The following is a 20,963-nucleotide window of genomic DNA, read 5'->3' as shown; positions in this document are numbered from 1 at the left end:
CCACCTCCATCCTGCCCTCCCTGCCCTGCAGGGCGACGCTTTCTGCTCCAGGGCTGCTCCTGCCTCTCTGACATAACAAACAACAACGGTTCACTTCGTTTTAAGATGTTATTTGCCAAAGAGTTATGGTTTCTTTGCCTTGAACAACAGCAAATCCACTGTAAATCCCGGGCCAGATGGTGGAGGGAAGTGTTTGGAGCCTCCAGGAAAGGCAGTGCAGCACTTGCTGTGTCTCCCCGCACGAGCAGTGAGTTACAGCCCCTGGGATCTGGATTTGTCAGCAGAACAGGGGGTGTTCGACCCCAGCTTTCACGTTTGGCCTCTCCCAGCTGTTTGCTTGGGACCTGTATGGCAAGACAGATGCCAGTTGTTATGGGGAGAAATCGGTGGTGCTTGAAGGAAGAGCAGGGATCAGAAAAGCAGCGATGGGATCGTTGATGGCCCCAGTGGGAGCTGCTTCCCTCGGAGCTCTGCAGGTGGGACTCGACAGCACGGTGGATTTGGGATGCTGTGACCAGAGGAGCCCTTCTGCCACCTGCCCTGCTTTTGGACAGCCCTTTGCCCATGGAGAAATGCCCTGCTGGGGTCAAAGGCAGCAGGGATGAACTGGGGAAAGATGCAGAGCACAGGGATCAAGGGCTGCAGACCCCACCTGAACAACCACAGAGCCGCAGCTGATAAAGAGGATGAGGCAACACAGGTCCTTTATACTCTTCCTTTCTTCCCACACACCTGCAAGGAGGCCTCATCGAACCATTAAATATCCATAGCCAGGATGGGTTTGCTGTTGGGGCATATTATCATAGCTCCACAGTAAATATTGGTTCTGTGGCAGTGGGAGCTCCTCGTGCTCCTGCAGGCTCCCACTTCTCATGCCTGGATCTATTTCTGTGATGAACGAGGAACCTGTGATGGTAAACAAGTCTTTGATAGAGCAGAAAGAAAAGATATTAAAAAGATTTTTGCTAAAGTGAGGCTAATTCAAGTTTGAAATGAACATTCTAGCTATTAAAATAACTTATTTTTGGAATTAAATGGAGTTTCTGCTCTGTGATAGCCTTGAATCAAAAGCAGTTGGCTTTAAGGAAGTATAACCATAGAGAATGGTGGATGAATAAATGAATAAAGCTCTTCAACCCTCATTATCCAAGGTGGCAGACAATGATTGTAGTGATCTGAGAATCTGGGAATTCATTATTCTCATGTCTGTTTCTTACTTTAAAAATCAGTTTTGGAGTGTTCAAATATAAGCATCAGCTTTTTCCTATGCTGAAAATATTAAGGAGACATCAAGAACTGGTTTTACCCCATTTTATCCCAGCTGACAGTAGAGAAGAAACTGATGGTGTAAATAAGAGAAATTATGGAAGCCTTCTCCTGAGAAGGAGGATGGGAGAAAATTAGGAGAAGAAAATAGAGGAGAAACAGTAATAAATAGGCCAATAGCATGAGGAGAAAAAAAACAACAAAGAAAAACCCCCAAAAAGCTGGGTTCAATTATTTCAAATTTTATTATCTTTTTATGCCCAAAAAAGTCTTAGATATTTTGTTGCTAACACAGCTTTTCCTTCCATCCCACCATCCATGCTGAAGAAGAACTCTTCTATCTCTGTAAAGAGGATGAAGGAAAACTCTCCAGCTCCTGCTGGCTGAAAATTAATGACTGCTGTAGCATTATTTCACTGGAAGCAGGACCAAAGTTTATAATAATTTTTGTTGCTTTTACAGCTAATAAATATTATTTAATGCTGCAGTAGTGTGCAGGAAGATCCCTAAAATAAGGAAAGGCAATAATGCCCTACACAGGTGGAATAACAAGAAACAGGAGAGACAGGAAACTGAAGTAGGATTTTGATGCAGGGAACCATAACAAAGATAATTAAGGACAAAAGACCCCACAACTGAGACATCCCCTTCTTGCCTGTTCCTGCCAGTGCTTGATACCTCAGAGATGTAATTGAGAAAGCACCAGGATGAAATCTAGAGAGGCTGGGACAGGGCTGGGATTGCAGGAGTAAGACTGAGTAATGTGCTGCCTGTCTGCTTCTGGCTTCTCTCAAAACTCACCGGCTGCTCTTACTTGCACAGAGAACATTTTCTTTCCCTGGGTTTGCTGGCAGCATTATACATGCACCTCGTGTCACTGGGCTGCCTCTGCTTTGCTTTTCCTCCCCCTGCATCGTCTCTGGTATTCTGGGGAAGATTATTTTGAGGTCCAAATCACAGGGCAGAAATCAGCTGCCATTCCCTGCAGCCAGTGTTAGTGCCATCCTCCAGCACGAGCACAGATTCGCTGCTCGAGCTTGGGGTTTTTGCTTCTACAAACTGGTGGAAACACCTGGGGGAGGTAAAGCAGCTCTGTAATAATCAAGGTTGCTCAGAGACACAGTGGCCAACCAGCCCGTGCTTCCTTCTGGGATCTGTCTCTGCTGCTGCCAATGTCCCGAGACACAAACATCGCTTCCCATCGCTTCATTTTTATTATTCTGTGGGCATCTTCTCGTGCAACACGCAGAGAGGATGCACTCATAGGTTATAACTCATTTTCAGAGCCAAATACCTGCTTTTAATCCCATATCTACACGATCTGTATCTTCCTGTGTGTACGTGCCTGAGCAGTGCACGTTTAAAATCCTCTCTAAAGTCCATAGCCAGGAGGACAGGCTGTCAAGAGTTGAACTAATCGAAGTCTCAGCTTTCACTAAAATTCCTCTGAAGTTTGGGTCACCTTCATTTCACATCAGCTCTTCCCTAACCTGAATATAGCTCTGCTTAATTACAAGTCGGGGCTGTTTGAAGTAGTTGGGAAATTATTTATGCCTGATAGCTGGGATTTCCTAAGAAGCCCGAGAAAGTCGGGCATTAAAATCTAATCAGACTTTAATGGAAACCAGGTACTTCAACACAATGAATAGTTCAAGCTTACAGAAAATCCTCCAGACTACAAACGAGGCTAACAGCTCCAAAATGTGTGCAGGGAGAGCTCTGCCTCCTGCTGTAGATGCCATTGAAAAGATTGAGGTTGTTTTCCAAAATACACAGTGGAGGAAAACAAGCATATAAACATAATAATGGCAGCCTATGAAAAATATAGCCAGGGAAATTTCTTTTCACTTTATTCCCAGCAAATGGGGAGAGTGTCAGTAGCTTTTCCCTCAGCATTCTAAGATTGAATTTTGCAGGGCCTTTTTTTTCTTTCTTTCCCAAAATGTTCTGTTCTTTGATCCTAAAGGAATCCTTAATCAAGCAAAAATGACACCTGGATTTACAGTTTCTTCCCTTCCCCCCCTGCCTCCTCTTCCTTTTTTTGAGTAAGGCTGAGTTTATTCTGAGATGTCTAAGGAAAAAAAAATCCTGTGTCTGATATTGGGGTTTTTTGGGCTTTTCATCCATTTTCTGAGAGTATTAAGGAAGTTGCTGGCATCCACAGGACAGACATGTATAAAAATGACCCAAAATGGAAATGCTGATGTTGATGGCAATCATATTTAATGGAACAACTAAGGTCAGTGAAATAACTCAGCAGAATGGCTGTAATGTTTTAAAACTCTCACAGTCAGGTATAATCTTAATTTCAAATGTGAAAGAACATATAGCAGTTAATGGAAAGGGTGTAATTCTTGCTCCATTAGTTTTACCTGACTGAGTTAACAGAAATCAGCTGATAATTTACCTTGGGATTCAGAGGGAGGTAGTCCTGATCCATTTTCATGGAAATGAGAGGAGAATCAGGCTAAAAGTCTGAGGGGTTTAAGTAAATTGTTTCTATAACTATTATATACATTTTCATTAATTGTGCTTGGAAGCAGAGCCTGTGTGATGAAATCTTCCCAGGGAGCCTTCCTTACCTGTTCATCTTCTCAGGGTTTGAAAAATAGCCCCCTTCTATTTCCAAACAATGTGCAGTAGTTCAATGTCACAGACAAATGTGGGCTGCAATATTTAGACATAAATTATAACATCCTGGACTCCTAAATGGGGAGGAACACGCAGAGTGTTTCCAATTCATTGCAGGTATGATCTGAGTGCCTCCATGCTGAATTCCTGATGAGTCCAGTCCCCTTCCAGCATCCATGTTTTTACAAGAGGTTGGATTAAGCATTCAAATAAATTCTGTCAAGTCTTTGAATGGGTATTTTTAAACCCACTGAAGCGTTTTGGAGGGGAGGGTGGAGGCTTTGGAGGAACATACTCTGAAAGCAAGGAGAGCTGGTGGTACCAAACCTCCCCCTGGTGTAAATCTGTCGGGCTGCACGCGGTTATTGGGATTTGTGCCAGCTCAAGGCCCTGAATTTGGGTTTGAAATGTGAAGGTGTGATTGCAGGGCTCAGACTCAGAGCAGCCTGACCCCATGGCATCTCTGCTGAGCCACAGTCCTGTGAACTTCAGGGAACCACCCCAAAAAAGTCCTCAAAAGCACTGGAGTGGCTGAGGGCGTGAAGAGCTGGGACCTGGGATTTGGCTGCTCCTGCCCTGGATTCACTCCCATCTCAATGCTCTCCTTGCACCTCCACCACTGTCTCCTCTGCTCTAGTGAGCCACCAGCTCACGTTTCTCAGATCTCTCCTTCCTTGGTTGGCTTCTGCTTTTAAATCAACAGCTCATTTTTATTTGCTCCCTGAGGCTGGGGAGAATCTTTTCTGTACACACAAAACATCGGGTGCTCTGTTCCCTCCCTTCCTGGAGCACAAGGCTGCACCTCTGAATGGAGCACAGGCTTGAGAGAAGGAAAAATCATGGAGGAAAATACTGCAAATGAAGAGTTGCCTTTGGGCAGATCTCACAGGTACACACCTCTGTTAGCAGCTTTTTCCTCTCTAAGCCTAATGTTGCTGACTACAACTAACTTGGCATCCACTAATTGTTCTCCCAAAGAACATTTTTTTTTCTGTTTTTGAGAACAATACAACCCGTGTAGACTTTGTAACTGCTGAACCCAAATCCGCCATCTCATCAGAAAACTTGGAATTACAAATGTCCATTTGCAGAGTCCCTAAACGCCTCCTTCCAGTTTCACTCCAAAGGTGGTTCTGTAAGGGCAGCACTCAGCTGCCACAGGACAGATACACCACATCCCAAAAGGATGGCTGTTTCCACAGTCCCCACAAACAGCCTGCAAACACTTACAAAATACTTTCTACTTCAGATCTATGACGACTCCCTCTGGTTTGTAAAATTAAGCACACGCATAAACGCTCCCAACATCAGAGCCTTAATTTGTGTTCCTTGGAACTGGCAAGGGGCCCATTTGCTGTGGAGCTCTAATTCCACCAGACAGGCTCTGTGCTCAGAGAAACACATTTTAAAAATGGAGTGTCTGTATTAACAAGCACTTCCATGAGCAATGAAACTAATGAAGCTTTGCTTTCTTATGGCTTTGTCTCTCGCCGTTGGATTCTCTGGTGCCCACTAAAGTGAATTCCAGCCCAAGTTTCTCACACAAAGGAGGTGTTCATAACATCTCCTTCCTGGAGAGGAGGAAAGGGACAGGACAAATGAGGGCATTACTTTTCTTCGCCCCTGTTTTCAATACAAAAGCAGGATGTGTTCCCACTGCAAGCTTGAGGTTTCTATTTTTGTGGAGCTTGGAGAGATCCCTTGGTTTTGAGATGGTTACACAATCCCTGAAAATTGGTCGTGGAGCTCAAAAGCTACATGAGGGAGGACAGGACAGGAAGAGGAGGTGGATTGAGTAGGTTTTGGGGGTTTTAGGCAGACAGGATTATACTTTTTAAATTCTTGTCCAATTTCATGGCTTATTAGGATGATAAAGCAGACGTGAAGAAAAGAGCAATTTCCATTACAGCATCAGGAGTTGACACTTCTCTCCTAAGAGAGGTGTAAGTAAAGTGTGTAATTAACAACCTCCACTTTATATACTACATAAATATTCTTTGGGACATGAAAACCTAAACTCTGCTGCCTGTTTTGTGAATAACCTGGACTTCCTCAGGCCCCTTCCCTGGTTAGTTTTATGGGGAGAATTGTATAATGTGACAAGCCATAACTCCAGAAGGCATTTCTGAAGCAGAATGCACCCATCAGTTGAGATTTCTGTTTCAAAATGTTCAGCAGTGAGTCAGGACTGTTTGAGTTTGAAAAATGCTATTAGGCATATTCAATATTAACATCTCTGGCTCCAGCAGGAAACCTCCCATTGATAAATAGACACTTCATTTGAACTTGGCACAACCTTCAGTCAGCTTTGTACAACTGGGATGATATTACAGATTGGAACAGAGGAGAATACATTAAAGATGGACCAGGTGACATCAATTCAGCAACTTGCTAATTTCAACATGAAATATTTCCCCATGAATATGGGAGTGTGTTTGCTTCAAGGATAAGGACATGTTATGTTTGAAGAGACAATGGAAATGTAACCAAAAGCCTCCCAGAAAAAAAATACTTAGAGTTTGTATCTCCCCTCTCTGTAATATATATTAATGATACATTTCAAAATCTTCCACTGTTTCTTAGCTTCTTCTTTGCTTTTAAAGATGTCCCAGAAAAGTCCTCTCCTTGTACAATTTAATATATATTAAGCATTTTACTGGTATAAATCAATTAGGGCTTAACCGAAAGGCCAAAGAAATCTTCCAGGATGTACTTTAAAATTTATATGGTTTTTTAATATGCATATTTAATACTACTGCAAAAGCATCTGAGAGAAACTAATAGGAATTAATTGCTTAGATATAATTCCAAACCCCAGGACTGAGGTGTTCTCTTAGATCAGATTCTTAAAACTAAGCTGTAATTTTATATCCAGCCCAAGGCTGGTGGCTGCAGTGCTCTGCTCCAGTTTTCGTTCTGTATCATGAAAGCATCAGTCTCAGCTCAGCAATTTTTCCTTCTTCTTTTGTGAAAAAGGCTCATATAAGGATCTGACCTGTCCCTTTATTATTGAGATATTACCCATTTGAAAAATGAGATTCCTATCAAGACACAGAATATGGACAAAGTGCAGGGGCAGGGGAGGAATGCACATGTCAGCCAAGAGATGCAGAGAGGAGAGGTTAGAGGAGGTGATGTTATCTATTAGAAGAACAAAGCAGGAGTGATATCCCTGAAAAGGCTGATAGAAAATCAATTCCATAACATGCCATTAGTCTGTTCATATCAGACAACTTAAGCCTGGAATCTTTGCTGTGCATGTAATGCAATATTCAACGTTTGGAGTGTGCCCTATGCAGAAAGTAAATCAACTGACTTTATTTTCTTCCCCTTTTTTTTCCCTGTTACCTCCCAAGGAGAGCAGCTGTAGGAATTTGGTACTTTTGAGCCCACATATTCCACGCTTTAAACAAACAAGGAAGCAGCAAAGGGAGGATTTCATGGCAGAAAGATCTGTTGATCTATCAGCAGATATTCAAATAAAGCTGGGAGTAGACTTTCTCCCGATCTGGGGGATTGTAAATCTCTGAGCATTAGTGAAGAAATTTTTCTGGGTGGAAGAAATAAATCCTTCCAGCTCTCCATAAACCATGCAAAGGAGGCTTCTACCACTGCACGCTTGCTGTTAAATTTACAGTTTTAACTGGGCTAAATATAATCTATGGCTGATGGTGGCTCTAACCACAGAATAAGTCAGTGCTTGGAGCAGGCAGGCTGTGCCATGAGCACACAGAAATGGGATCCTGCTCCCCCTGAGGGGACAGGGATGGAGGAGAGGGGCCCAAATCCCACTGCAGAGTGACAACTGCAGCACAAAGTGACCCCAGAGCCCCCAGAGCAGCAGCTACAGGCAAGTCCAGGTTGGAATCATGAGGATCCACGAGGTCTCACCAGGCTCCTTCCTGATGGACTTCCCAGGCAGCACATTTTGAACACAACCCAGCAAGCCTTGATTCCATCTCTCACCCCCTCCTCTCCCCGTGCTTTGCAGAACTTTCATTTTTCCATCCTTCCCCACCTCTTTCTGGGAAGGCAATTCTCTCCCCCGGGATAAGCAGTGGCTCTCAGAGCCCCAGCACGCAGCAGCTGCTCGCAAAAATAGCGACAAAATCTTGACAAGTGCCCACCAAAAGGGCTGGAAGGTGAAGCATCTCCTCCAGGACAGAGGTTAACCCCCAGTGCATCCCACATATGCAGATTTTCCAAAGGTTTGACATATGCAGCAGCTCTGTGTGACCCTTTCAAATGCTTCTGTGTGGAGCTGGATGGAAAGCTTGGTTTTTTCCTCGTGGTAAGCAAATTCTACGGATTTCCCAGGAGAGCAGCAAATTCTTCTTAAACATATCTTGCCGAGTCTCTGGAAAAAAGAAGTGAGTGGTTTAAGCTACTCCTATTTTAGCTGGAATTGTAAGTTCTTCAACCAGCAGTTACATCAAGGGATAGGGCCTCACCTGCGAGTTTTTTCTGGGGGGAAGGGAAAAGTAATTATGGATGAAAGGAATACTTTTTTCATATGTATTATAAGTTCATGGAGCTCTCTGACAGAAGCAGGGATGGAGTGCAAGGGCAAGGTCTGCCACAATTTCAAGGGGAGTCCATCAGGGTCTGTTTTTATTAAGTTTAACACCAACTATATTTCTTATGGAGTTATTTTCCTCTCCAAGGATAATTTGTCAGAATCAGACAGGCTATTCATTTCTGCCTGCTTGTAAATGCCTGCCATGTGCTCCAGCACCAGCACCCTGTCCTGAAGTACAGGAGAGGGTGGCTCATAAAAACACCCAAAAGCCTCATTAATTACTAAATAATATTCAACTTGTTTTTTCCCCATACTAATATTTAGAAATAAAATTATTTTCTCCCTCTTTATTTGCCAGAATGCATTTTAATGGTCAGTCATCCACTTAGTACAGCTCCATTCCCTAATTCTGGATTACAGAATTAGAATGTTAGGCACTATATGATCATCACAGGAACTTCCTCATCTTCTGGATCCTCAGTGGTGTTCTGAGATCTCAGTATAGGCTTTCATTTTCTGTGTCTGGATGAGTTCCACGTCCCAAGGGGTTTAGGCAACAGATTCTGGGGCTGTCAAAGGCTCCCTGCCCTCCTAGCAGGAATTAATTTTCTCTTTAATTAAGCAGATAAATAACACACACATCTACTGCTGCAGTATTTTTCCTCTCAGAGTCGTGGCTGTCAGGCTCCAGCCAGAACCTCGTGTTTAAAACCAGAATTTTCTCTGCTGATGGGAGACCACTGAGCTCCTCTTTAACAGATTCCTACCAGCTTTGGTTAGTCCAGACTGTCTGGAGAAATCAATTGGTCCTTACTTGGATGTAATTCACGAGCTGAAATGAAAAGGGACCAACATTAGTGAGTGGCAGACTTTTAAAAGACTTTATCATTGAACATAAACTGTGTTTTACTGTTAGTCAAAGGATAGGAGAATCATCATTTGCAGAAGGCAAAGCTTTAAAAAGTTTCTTTTCCTCAGAATCCACTGAAATCTTCATCTCTAACTCAGCAGACAATACAGAGCAATTTTTCCAAAGCTCTAATCCTGCAAAAATCCTTTCCTAGATTTCCTAGAAAGGTCCTGTCCTAGATTTACATAATCAGTGGTTTTCATGAGGAATGAAATCCTGGTTTCCATCCAAAGGAAAAATTCCCTACACTGTTCTTTAGACTAATACTGATCCCAAGCCACAAAGGGATGGAAATGTGTGTGCACATCTCACTGAGCTCAGCCTAAACCAAGAACTAAATCTGCAGATACTGCTCATAAGTTTAAAACCCTCATCTAAATCAGAATTTTTTAAGACCAAGGTGATTGTTAATTTGGACTATATTTAATTGACCCAAGTTTAAATGTATGGAGTCAAATAACTCAAATTTTTGTCCAAGACTAACTTTTAATTTTCTACTCTTTCAATCCAAACAGCTGCAGAGTCAGCAGCTACCCATTGGAAATAGGGAACAAAATTTCCAGAGAACATTTTGATAGTAAAACACAATTTAAAATCCTTTGTATACAATATCCTTCAAAAATACTGCTGAGCACAGGGGTGTGAGGCAGCCTGGAAGCCAGGAGGTTAATCTGGTTTGTAGTCACAGTCATGTGCTGGGATGGCAGGAATAAAGCTGATTAGAGAACTTTAATTGGCTCCTATTTTAATTAAGAGGGAGATTTGCCACAGAGTAGAGTGTCCTTTGAATGCTGCCCTGAATTTATGACACAAGCCTGGCTATAAATGCTACAAAACTAAACTGTCAGAACTGAAGTTTGATTTGAGGGCTCCGATCCCTTTGTTTGCCTATAAAGCTCTGGGTAAACTGTAGCACTGAGGAAATAAATAATGAATTCTGGCAATTAATAATTCATCCTCTTTCTTGATCTCACTATTTCACATCCAGTGACCTACCTGGCCTCCTCTAAGACTACAAAGATTCACCGCCAGCAAATGTCTTTTAATGGTTGCTTTTACCTCTTGTTTACCAGGACTGTTGACCCCATTCTCGTCCCATAATGTAACTTTAATGGTGACTCTGTAATCAAGGAGTGTGTCTTGGAGGGAGCTGCAGCTCCCAGAGCAGCTCTGCCTGGATGCTCCCCTTGGATCAGGGAGGATTTAATGGTGGGAACACGCTGAGCATCCGGACTCTGCTGATTCCACGGGCACTCGGGCAGAACCAGAAATGTTTCCCCAAGACGTGGCCCAGGAGTGGGTCAGAGGAGGGGACATTCTGGTGCTGGGGCAGAGCAGATCTGGGTGACAACCACCATGGATGGGGCACACACCCCAAATGTCACAGAATCCTGGAATTCCCGTGGCTGGAAAAACCCTCTAAGATCACTGAGCCCAAGCTCAGCCCTGCCCAGGCCATGACCCCTGTCCCCAAGTGCCACATCCACTCTCTGCTAATCCCCTGCACTGCCTGGGCAGCTGTGCCAGGGCTGGAAGAGCCCTTCCATGAAGAAATCTTTCCTGATATCCAATTTAAATCTCTCCTGGCACAAGGAGTTCACTTCATGATGCTTCTTTTGAGGCTGGCTGGGGGCAGATGATGCCTGATGTCAGCATGTCTTAAAATATTAGGACTCTGAGTGTCAACCTACACATCAGGGTTTGTGTCATTCACAAAATGACAGGAGTAGGAATAATAGTCTCAACTGTAAATTTAATTATTCCTTTTGTATCAATAGTTACTCTTAGACACACCTAGAAGAGGCAATGTTATCTACAAAGGAATTCCAGGAAGAAACTTGATAAATAGTGAAGATTTGAACAGGAAAACCTTATGTCTGTGTTCTTTTAAAGAGAGTTCACAAAATTATCTCCAACGTCGGAGCACAGCAGCAATAAACTATTTTTAAATTAAGTGATAGTCACTAAGAAATCTGGAATAAATACTACCCAGAAAGAAATTGATTCAGCCTTTGAAAGGAAATTACAGTTACGAATTTATTTTTGTTGATAAAAACTATTCTGCTTGACAATTTGCTGAGGTTCTTAGAAATATACAGTTCAGAGAAAAAAAGATGAGAAAACAAATCCTGTAGACAGTAGAAAACTTTCTTTGGAAAGGATGAGTTTATTCACATATATATGTGCATGTTTACATTGTTCATGTGAGCCCTATGCAGCCATGTGTATCCAATTCTGATTATTTATACACAAATATTCTGAATTTCTGCAGAGTCGGCATCAATCCCCTGCAAATGTGAAAACCTTTTGGGCAACTTTTAGCGCTACTGACTGGATTTCTTTGGCCAGAGAAAATGAGAGATAAGGAGAAGGAGCAACTTCTAGAGCTTTCTAGCTCAAAGCTGATAAAAGACAAGCTGGTTTTCCTCTCAGGAGGAAAGCTCCAGGAGATCCTGCAGATCTCAGGGATCACAGTCTGCTTTTGGAGATCTGATCCCTCAGCAATGGGATCTGGCACGCTGTGACAAGCAGTGGGAACGCTGCCTGCACCATTTCAGCAATGTAATTACCATCAAATTAGTCATTTAATCAGCACATCAACTTGAAACAGATAAAGAAAATAAATTTGGTGTTTTCCCCTTCCTCCCCGCACCTCAAGAATCCACTGATGAATGCAGGAGGTGCTGAGGTGATAATAGTTGTTAGTTCATGCTGTGCAAAAGCTTCATTAAGCTTGTGCTGAACTCTGTTGGTAAATCCCTCCCTGCCATCCATCAGCTGATAGCTGAAATCTGCTCTAGATATTGATCAACCTGTTCTGCTGAGAGCTGAGCTCCTCAAAATCCCATCTATTCCTCCTCACCGTACCCCGGCGAAGGAGAAAGGTGCTTTTTTTACCCTTCCAGAGAGCAGCCAGCTCCTGAATCTCAACTACTTACTGAATAACACTGGAGATGCAAGGGGAAGCTGTTTTCTAAAGTCATACAGGAAGTTTTGGACAGAGCAGGGAAAGAAACAAAATCTTCCTGGTCCCAGTCCTGCATCCTTAACAGTGACCTGTTCTCCCCCTGCCTCTCAAGGATGGAGTTTTAGCAGGAACACAAAGCAATCCTTTTTTTTGTTTTTTTTTGTTCAGTCTCAGGGTCATAAATCACTGAAGCATTTGGGAATGAAGCAGTAACAGAAACAATGCTGTATTTTTGATAACTTTATGGCCAGAGCAGCTGAGCTGCGACTCAGCCACAGAGTGAACTCCCCTTGACTCACTCCGGGTGCTCTTCTCGCCTCCCCAGTTCCCAAGGGAAAAGCTTCTTCCCTTTCCCACTCATCCTCTCTGGGGATCCTGGATCAGATGGAGCAGGGAGCAGCCCATGCCCTGAGCAGGGCTCGTGGTTATCCCTACAAAACACTGCCCAGAGAGGCAGGCGTGAGATGAAACACAGCTCTCACCAGTGGGAATGGAGAAACAAGGTGCAAAACAGAGCAGCTGCGCCAAAATATGAAGGGAATACTTGTTTTCTGCTTGACTTTGTTGCCTAAATTGCTTTATCAGGTGAACTAAAGCACAAAGGAGAGAAAGGAAAAATAGAACAGGGAACATGTTATTTGTTTTTCCTCAGCCTTTCTCACCAAAGTGAAAAATTCAGCTGCATGCTATGCTTTGGAGAGATGAATTTCACAGTCCTGCTCCAGGAATAATAAAACTTATTTCCTCTCTATAGTCTGTGTCTCTTCTTAAGCAATAATTCAGTAGTTGCTTATGCAGAATAAAGAGAAACAAATGTCCAAATTCTCTCCCTCTTGGAAAACAATAAACCCCAATCTCACCTGTGAGGAGATCGTCCCAGTCCCCATCACCTTTTGACCCCAGAATTCCCTGCTCTGGTCCTGTAGAGCAGGACAGCAATAAAAGTCAGGTGTTTTGCTTGTGCTGGGGAAGCCAATTGCACTTTTATAGAGATAATGAGAGAGTGGGCACTTTTACTTGCTTTATATTTGGGTGAAAGAATACTTTTGGGGGGTCTTATTGTTCTTTTTTAATTTTTTTTAATAGCAATTCAGTGAGATGCTGCTCCAGCTCCAACAGCAGCATTCCCAACTTTGCTTTCTCCCTGACAGGGTTCATGGCCTGTCCTCATCCTGCCCAAATATTCCCCATCCTCCTAAAGTCACTGCTTGTGCCTGAACCTGCAGGCAGCAGGAGCCCAAATTTCCCAGGATTAGGGAGAACTGAGACATGACCTGCTCTCTTCTAAAGTTTGGCTTCCAGCCTCAGCTCACACCGTATCTTATCACTAACGTGGTTATGGCTGTTTCTTCCTTTTATTTCATCTGTTTCTGGCCCCTGCAGTAGAATTTCAGCATTGTTTGCAATGATGAAATAAAGCTTTGACCCAGTCATAATCTCGTGTTCAAGTTTCCAGTGCAGGGATGTGCATCTCAGCTCTCCTGTGAGCTATCAGAGGTTAAACATCAACATCTGCTTTAATTGACAAGATGAATCCTCTGCTTCAATCTCACATTGTGTTTCATTAAAAAAAAAAAAAAATATTACCCAGATTTCCAAGCTATGCAAAAATCCTCTGCTAGCAGAAAGTAGATTGTATTTATATTTTCCTAATTACAGTGACTACTTTGTTTGAAACATTAGCATCTCCATCAGATAATTCTCCCAGGATAACCCAGGTGTTTTTGATAAGCACAGGGGTTTTGCAGGACTTGAAATGCATGTACAGTGATGGATAAAATCAAAACATTATCACCCACTGAGGAAATTGTCTGGGAAATTCTTTGTGGTGGGGATAGGACAATCAGGATATTACAAATATCACACCAAGAGATCCTTCAGGGGTCTTTGTGCTGGGAAGAGTCAAATAACAAAGGAATTGGATTGGAAATTCAAGGCTCATTGGCTTCATCTGTCTGGGATTTAATTCAATGTAGAACTTGTATTTATTTCAAAGGAATATTTTAGGAGTTGATCTTTTTAGGGAAAAGAATTTTACGACTTCTTCTCTTTATCCAAACCCAGGAAACATTCCCTAGGAGTCAAAGATGGCTAAGGGTCAATATTACCTGACCATACAAAGGAGACACAGCTTTTCCATGGGGAAAATCTTCAGTATCAGACTTGAGGGAATTGGGTAAGACGTGGATATTCTCCACACCGTGGTCACCTGGATGGCAGCTGCCACCCCCAGCCTTTCTCTTCTCCCTTCCTTTACATGGTACATTAAATACTTGCTGCAGTATATTTGGCACTTTTTCACAGATTTGCCCATAGATCTTCAAATTCAGCATTTCCATTGGCTGGATGTTGACTGTAAACACATTAATCATCCTGCATCCGTCCCAGATCCAGTTGCAGGATATTCACTATTCTGTAGAGTTAATGCTTCTTCAGATGCAAAAGTGAAAACATGTAAGAACATTTAACTTTGATTAATTAAACTGTATTAATTTAACAGATGGTGTGCTGTGACACCCACCAGGCTGAGGTTTAGATTTGTGATACTTTAAAGAGGGATCACTGCCTCTGTTTTGATATAAATTTTGAATCTCTGCACAGCCAACAGATGTTCAACTTGGGGTTTTTATTTTCTCCCCCATTTTATTTTGCCTTCAGTTCATGGTTGGCAAGTCCTGGGACTTGCAGGGGGTTGACACTGCTGCCTGATAAATCTGAGTCCTTGGTAAGAAGCCCTCTCTCACCGTGTGCTAACAAATCCTCATCTCTAAGTAGCAAAGCAGAAGAATTTACTGATGAATCCCCATTTTTGTAGTGAAGTGTTAATTAGTGGAGTGAACCCCTGCTGTATGATGGTTATTTTAAGAGGAACCATCCAAGAGTTCAAATCTTTCTTATGGAAAAAAATTAATTTAGAAAGAAGCAAGATTTGAACTTTATGATCATTCCAGGACTGCCATAACAATTTTTTTGTTCTTGTCTTGATCCACACCTATGCTCATGCTGAAGACTGTGGTAGAAATCACATCTTACACTTACATATTTATGATTTTCTCATGCAGAAACAGGTTTCTAGAGGAATTTTAGCATTTTTGTGTTGGCACACAGGGTTAAGCTGGGAGCAAGAGTATTGGGTTCCCCTTGGGACACTCACATCCTTCCACCACGGGTTTTCTTTTTGTCAAGAAAAGATCTCTCCAAACCTGGCAGTTTGTGGATGCTCCATCCCTGGAAACACTCAGGGCCAGGTTAGAAAGGCTTCTGAGCAACCTGGGCTGGTTGAACCTGTCCCTCCATGACACAGGGGTTGGATACATGGTTTTTAAAAGTCTCTTCCAACTCAAACCGTCCTGTAATCTATAATTATTTCTTCTTCTTCTCCTTCTCCTTCTCCTTCTCCTTCTCTTTATTTATTATTATTATTATTGTTGTTGTTATTATTAATAATAATAATGTTAACATTAATGTTAATGTCAATGTTAATGTTAATGTTATTATTTTCCTAAGCACTTTGGGGAATCCAAGGCTTATGAGATGGACAGCTTTCTTACCCCTTCTAACCTTTGAATAACAGATTTATTCCCTAATTGTGTGAATGTGATAGAAAAACAAAGCAATGAAATAAAGGCCTCAGCAGGAGGGAGAGAGAGAAGGGATAAAGTGACAGTGTCTAAACCCATGGGCTGGCAGGGAATGATGTTCTACTGATGCCCTTTCTGTGGTTCTAGAATTAAGAACCAGACACAGTTAAGGGATCAAGGGGTTTTTACCTTGCTATTTAATAAGGATTTTTATGGTGCAACAATTTGCAAAGCTGGAACATGCTGAAATGCACACACAGGGTAGATTGTAGTGTGTAGAATTTTATAGACTTTGCAAATTAGCATATTGAACAAAGATGCTGCGATGAGAGGCTTGTATGAATTGCGTGATATTTTTCTATCTCAAAGTATTTCCCTTTAGATAAGTTTAATCTTGGTTTACAGGATGTGTTTCAGAGGGGACTTAGGTTTTTCAGGGCTTTCTGGCTTTCAGCTGATAGGCCTTTAGGATGTTTGGTCCTCTGGCCTAACAGAATACCAGGATTATGCTAAAACACCAGACTTAAGGAATTACATATAAGGTACATAAAAGAAAAGGCAAAAAATCATTATGGCATCAGTCCAAAGCAAAAATGCATCAGGGACCCTCCTAAACCTGTAACATCATCTGGGCTTTCCCTGCCTGGCCTGTGGCACCTCCCTGGTGTCACCTGTGTGTCCCTGCCCTGTCCCTCTGCCTCTCACCCTTCTGCTGCCCTGTGCCCAGGGTTCACAGCCTGTCACCCTCCTCTGCCACCCCCTGTCCTCAGCCTGTTCCCCATGTCAGGCTCCAGGCTGCTTCCCCTGCTTCTCCAGCCTCTTAAAACTCTGTGGCACTGCTCAGTGCCTCTCGTGATAGATGAGTTACAAGCAGTGCTGACTTCTTTCAGGATTTATGAGATTTAGCTTGCTTTGAGCTCTTCACAGAATCCACAAGCAACATCTGAACACAAACCCCCTGATTTGTGACCTGGGCTGCGCAATGCTCGACACGTGCTTTTTCTTTATATTTAGGAGAACCCTTCAGGGCTCCCTTCTGGAAGCTGCACTTCCAGGGTTGCACAGGTGCTGGAAATCTGCTGGAATTTCCACCAACCCTGGCCCCAAGAGCTGCTTAGTAACTCCCAGTGGCTTCCCAGGCACAGCTTCCATGTACCAACCTCAAAGTCCAGAAAGCAGCTCAGAGCTTGCACATCCTCTCTGCTCCTGAAGTGCCATGGGGCAGGAAATCTCACTGCTGAATTTCAGACAATAATTAGGAATGTATATATCCAACAGAGAGGGTGTTTACTTGTTTTAGCTCATGCTGATTTGGAAGGCAGTTTGTGGAGTTAAAGCATTGCCCTTATAAATTGGATTTATAAAGTGGATCAATGGGCATTGCATACATTAATATAGGTTAAATTCCTGAAAGGAGATAGGAAAAAGCCCCTAATTATTCACATTAAAATTTGGTGATTTATTAGATGACAGATTTCAACCTGTCCAGACTTTCTATATTTAAACCCCATGAATCAAGAAAGGGAAAAACCCCAGTGTAGCAACACTGCTGGGAACAAGGGAAAAGCTGCAGTGGAGGGAAGGCAGAAGAGAAACTGGACAGTGCTTAGCTTGTGTCAGAACTGGAATTAGCACCTGAGGCTGTGAGAGCTGATATCTCTGCAGGATTACTTTAAATCAGGATTAATTTTCTGAACTGATTAAGAAACTGCTGCGTAAAGAAAATTCAGTTATGTATTTAGAGACTTGACATTTTAGACAGGTGAGGCAACATCGCTGGTAAAGGCAGTCAGTCAGGCAGACCATAACAGAAATAACTTCTTTTAAACTTAATTTTTCTCTAAAGAAAGACAGAAAACAGGAGCTAATCATTCAGACAACTCTCCTGGAAAAGCTGGGGAATTGTATCACTTCCTAACTAAACCCTTCCCATGCAGACAGTTCAATTCCTCTGTGTCAGTGCCAAAATGTGACAGCACCAGGCTGCTGTTCCTACCTTCAAATGCCGCCCTTGCAGGATGCCAGGCAGCCAGGGATGCTGGGGAGGCACTGCAAGGAGGAGAAATGCAACTGCAAATACAAAATGCAGCTCTTTACCTGTGCTATCTTGCATTATATACTTGTTTCAGGTTAAAAAAGTCTGTTTGAAGGACATCAGTGTGTTTCTATTTTTATGAGGAGACCTCTAAGGAATTGTTTTACTTTTGTTTTTGGTAGGAGTCAAATCACCAATTCAATTGGTGTTCTTTCTGCCAGAAGTGACCCTTCACCAGCAAGTGATGCAGGGCAGCCTTAGTCTGGAATGGGAACTGTTGATGCATTTGGTTATTGTTTGCTGTGGTTCTGGTTTAGTTTCTGTGTGTTCTGATCACCAAAAGCACATTGAATATTTCGGTCTCTGCTGTGGCAGCACAGTTTTAAACTGTGAGATTCCATCCCTGGGTGTGACAGCACAGCCTGAGCAGCTCTCTCAGCACAGCCATTATTTTGTCCCTGCTACTCACATGGCATGGCTGTGTAAGCCCATAAAAGTCCCAAACCACAGATATAACCCCTTCAATTGCCTGGAGCCCCAGCCAAGGCTCAATTTGGGTAATTGCATTCTGCCTATTTAAAATTCACGTGTCAGGTTTCGGTTTGATGTTGATTGGACTCTTCCTCCCTGTCTTCACCATCTGCAGGCGTTCAGCAGGAGCTGCAGTTTATCTTCCAGGTAGTTGTGTTCCAGTCCATGGTGCAGGGGCTGGATAAGGGATGGCCAGGCTGTTCCAGTGCCATGGGCAGTTCAAGTGGCTCCTTCACTGCCTCACCAGCAGCTGCTCCTCTTCCTCAGCCAGGGATGTCACCTCTGCCTTTGCATGGTGACTGGAGCTCTGCCAATTCCACCCCAGGAAATGGCTGAGATTTATTTATTTTTGTTCTTGGCATCAAATCCCTTGAAAAAGACAGCCTGGAAGGAACCTTGTGCATTGAGTTAAACTTGGTCCCCTGCCACCTTGGCAGGCACAGTTTATGAAATGCTGCTGTCCCATCCCAGGCCTTATTGATCCCAACAATGCTAGGAAAAGCTGTTCACTGTTTCAGTGGTGCACACTGACCCTGGAGGGCTGAGCTGGTGATCACATTGTCCTGCTGGCCTGTCTCCACCCCTGCAGTTTAACATTCCAAGAGAATTCGCTTAACAGGAATGTGAACTTTGCTGCAGAGCTGAAAGGTCCCAGACAGCCCTGCGGAAAGGTCCCTGAATGCAGCTGGGCAGGGAAAAAGAAAAGATATATTCTTCCCTTTCATCCTGAACTTTCCATGAGGCAGTCAAGCCAAAGTTGAAGCTTTCCACCAGCTCCAGATAATTCATGGCATGAAGGAGGAAAGTGAGATGTAAGATCTATTTCTTGCTGAATATATTGCTGATGTGCAGTGGCTGAAAAGCTCCGATGCACAATTACAGGGACAGAGTCCTGGAGCCAACTGTAATTAAAGTTCTTTTGACATTACAGTAAATCCTTAGTAATGGTGTCTTATTATTCCAGTTTCCTTTGACTGGCATGCCTGCAATGCCCACTGGGAATGAGAAAAGCCCTCCCTGGAAACCCTTTTGTCTACTCTGATTTTCTGTAATTAGCTGAGCCAACAATGCTTCCCAAGAACATCTCTGAGCCACTCGATGGATGCTCAGCTCTGCTTGGAGTCCTTTATAAACCACAGATAATTACCCAGAAAATAAATAGAGCTCCACCTCACCCTGCAGAGCCCTTGGTTCTATCTGGACACCTGAGAGCTGTGCCCATGGCTGTGTCCATCGGGATGAACGTGGGCACCCTCCTGCTGTGTCCATGCGTTTCCCTCATCAGAGGGTTTATCCTTGAGCTGTGGAGAGAAACAGCCATGTGTTCTTTGATTAAAGCCAGAGATTTACAGTACAATTAATAAGGGTCTAATTCATCCTCTCCAAGCCTCACTTATGCTTCAAATCTTCTGGAAATCTGTATTAGTGGACATTGCCCAGCACCACCAGTGCTGCAGTACTTAAAGCTCCTGGTGTGTGCAATTTCCTGGGATTTAAGCTACATTTTTTTTGGATTTTTTTCATATGTTAACCAAGGAGAGAAACCCATGAACCTCATTTACTCAGCTAAGAAATGCAGGAATGCAGTCTCAAAAGAAGATCCCATATATAAATACTCACAGCTATGTAATTTCCAGTGTTCCCTATGATATCTATTTATCTCACAATAAATCTTGGTTCTTAAATATTAACAGTGTAAACACCAAAGGTTTGCAATTCCTCCAAAAGCAAGATACCCAGTGACATTCACATGTCACTTTCCCAGACCACTTATTTATTTCTCACTTTTGCAGCATTTGTAAAAATAAGCAAGTAAATATATAAGAAAGAAAAAAAAACCCCAACAAACCATATTTGAAGATTTAAAAAAAAAATGTGGAGAAGGCAAAAGCAGGAAGGGAGGAAGGAATAGGAAACAGCTCAAAGCTGCTGAAAACAGATTTAGAAACCTTTTTACTTTTGAAGGAAGTTCTTGTGCTCTCATCAGCAGAGTTCAAAATAGGAACCACACCTGGGGACAGGTGACAAAGCAGGGCAAAAAGTGTGGGGAATTAGGGTTAATTAGCTTTGTTCAAGTAATTGAGAGGACATTTCATTTGTATTGCTTTAATTCTTGGATTACAATGTTCTATGGAATATATACAGTATAAACCATATATTCTATGTGATATATATCATGTCATATAATGCTTCTATGGAATTACAAATTTATCCAAAGTTTGCCTGTAATGTCTGGAAGTTGTAGCCCCAATGGGGCAGTTTGTTATCTAGATTGTTCTAGAACTGGACAAAAAAAAAATCTCAAGCTTCTCTTTTGTTTGATTGTTTTGGTTTTGTGGGGCTTGGTTTTGGTTTTGTTTGTTGGTTTTTCTGGGTTTTTTTAATTTGGTTTTTCTTCTAGAAGAACACAAAATTGTGCAATCTCTGAAATTATCCCTGAACTTTTGTTTTGTTCAGTTGAGGTCCATTAAAAACAACCAAAAAAAAGACCCAATTAACGGCTGCAGAGTAATTCATTTAAA

This window comes from Pseudopodoces humilis, chromosome 13 (assembly GCF_049639895.1).
Source record: "Pseudopodoces humilis isolate 2021_Gansu_Grassland_sample_001 chromosome 13, ASM4963989v1, whole genome shotgun sequence".
In the NCBI taxonomy this organism is placed as follows: Eukaryota; Metazoa; Chordata; class Aves; order Passeriformes; family Paridae; genus Pseudopodoces; species Pseudopodoces humilis.
The sequence above is the reverse complement of the archived record's forward strand: the minus strand, read 5'-3'. Positions refer to the sequence as shown.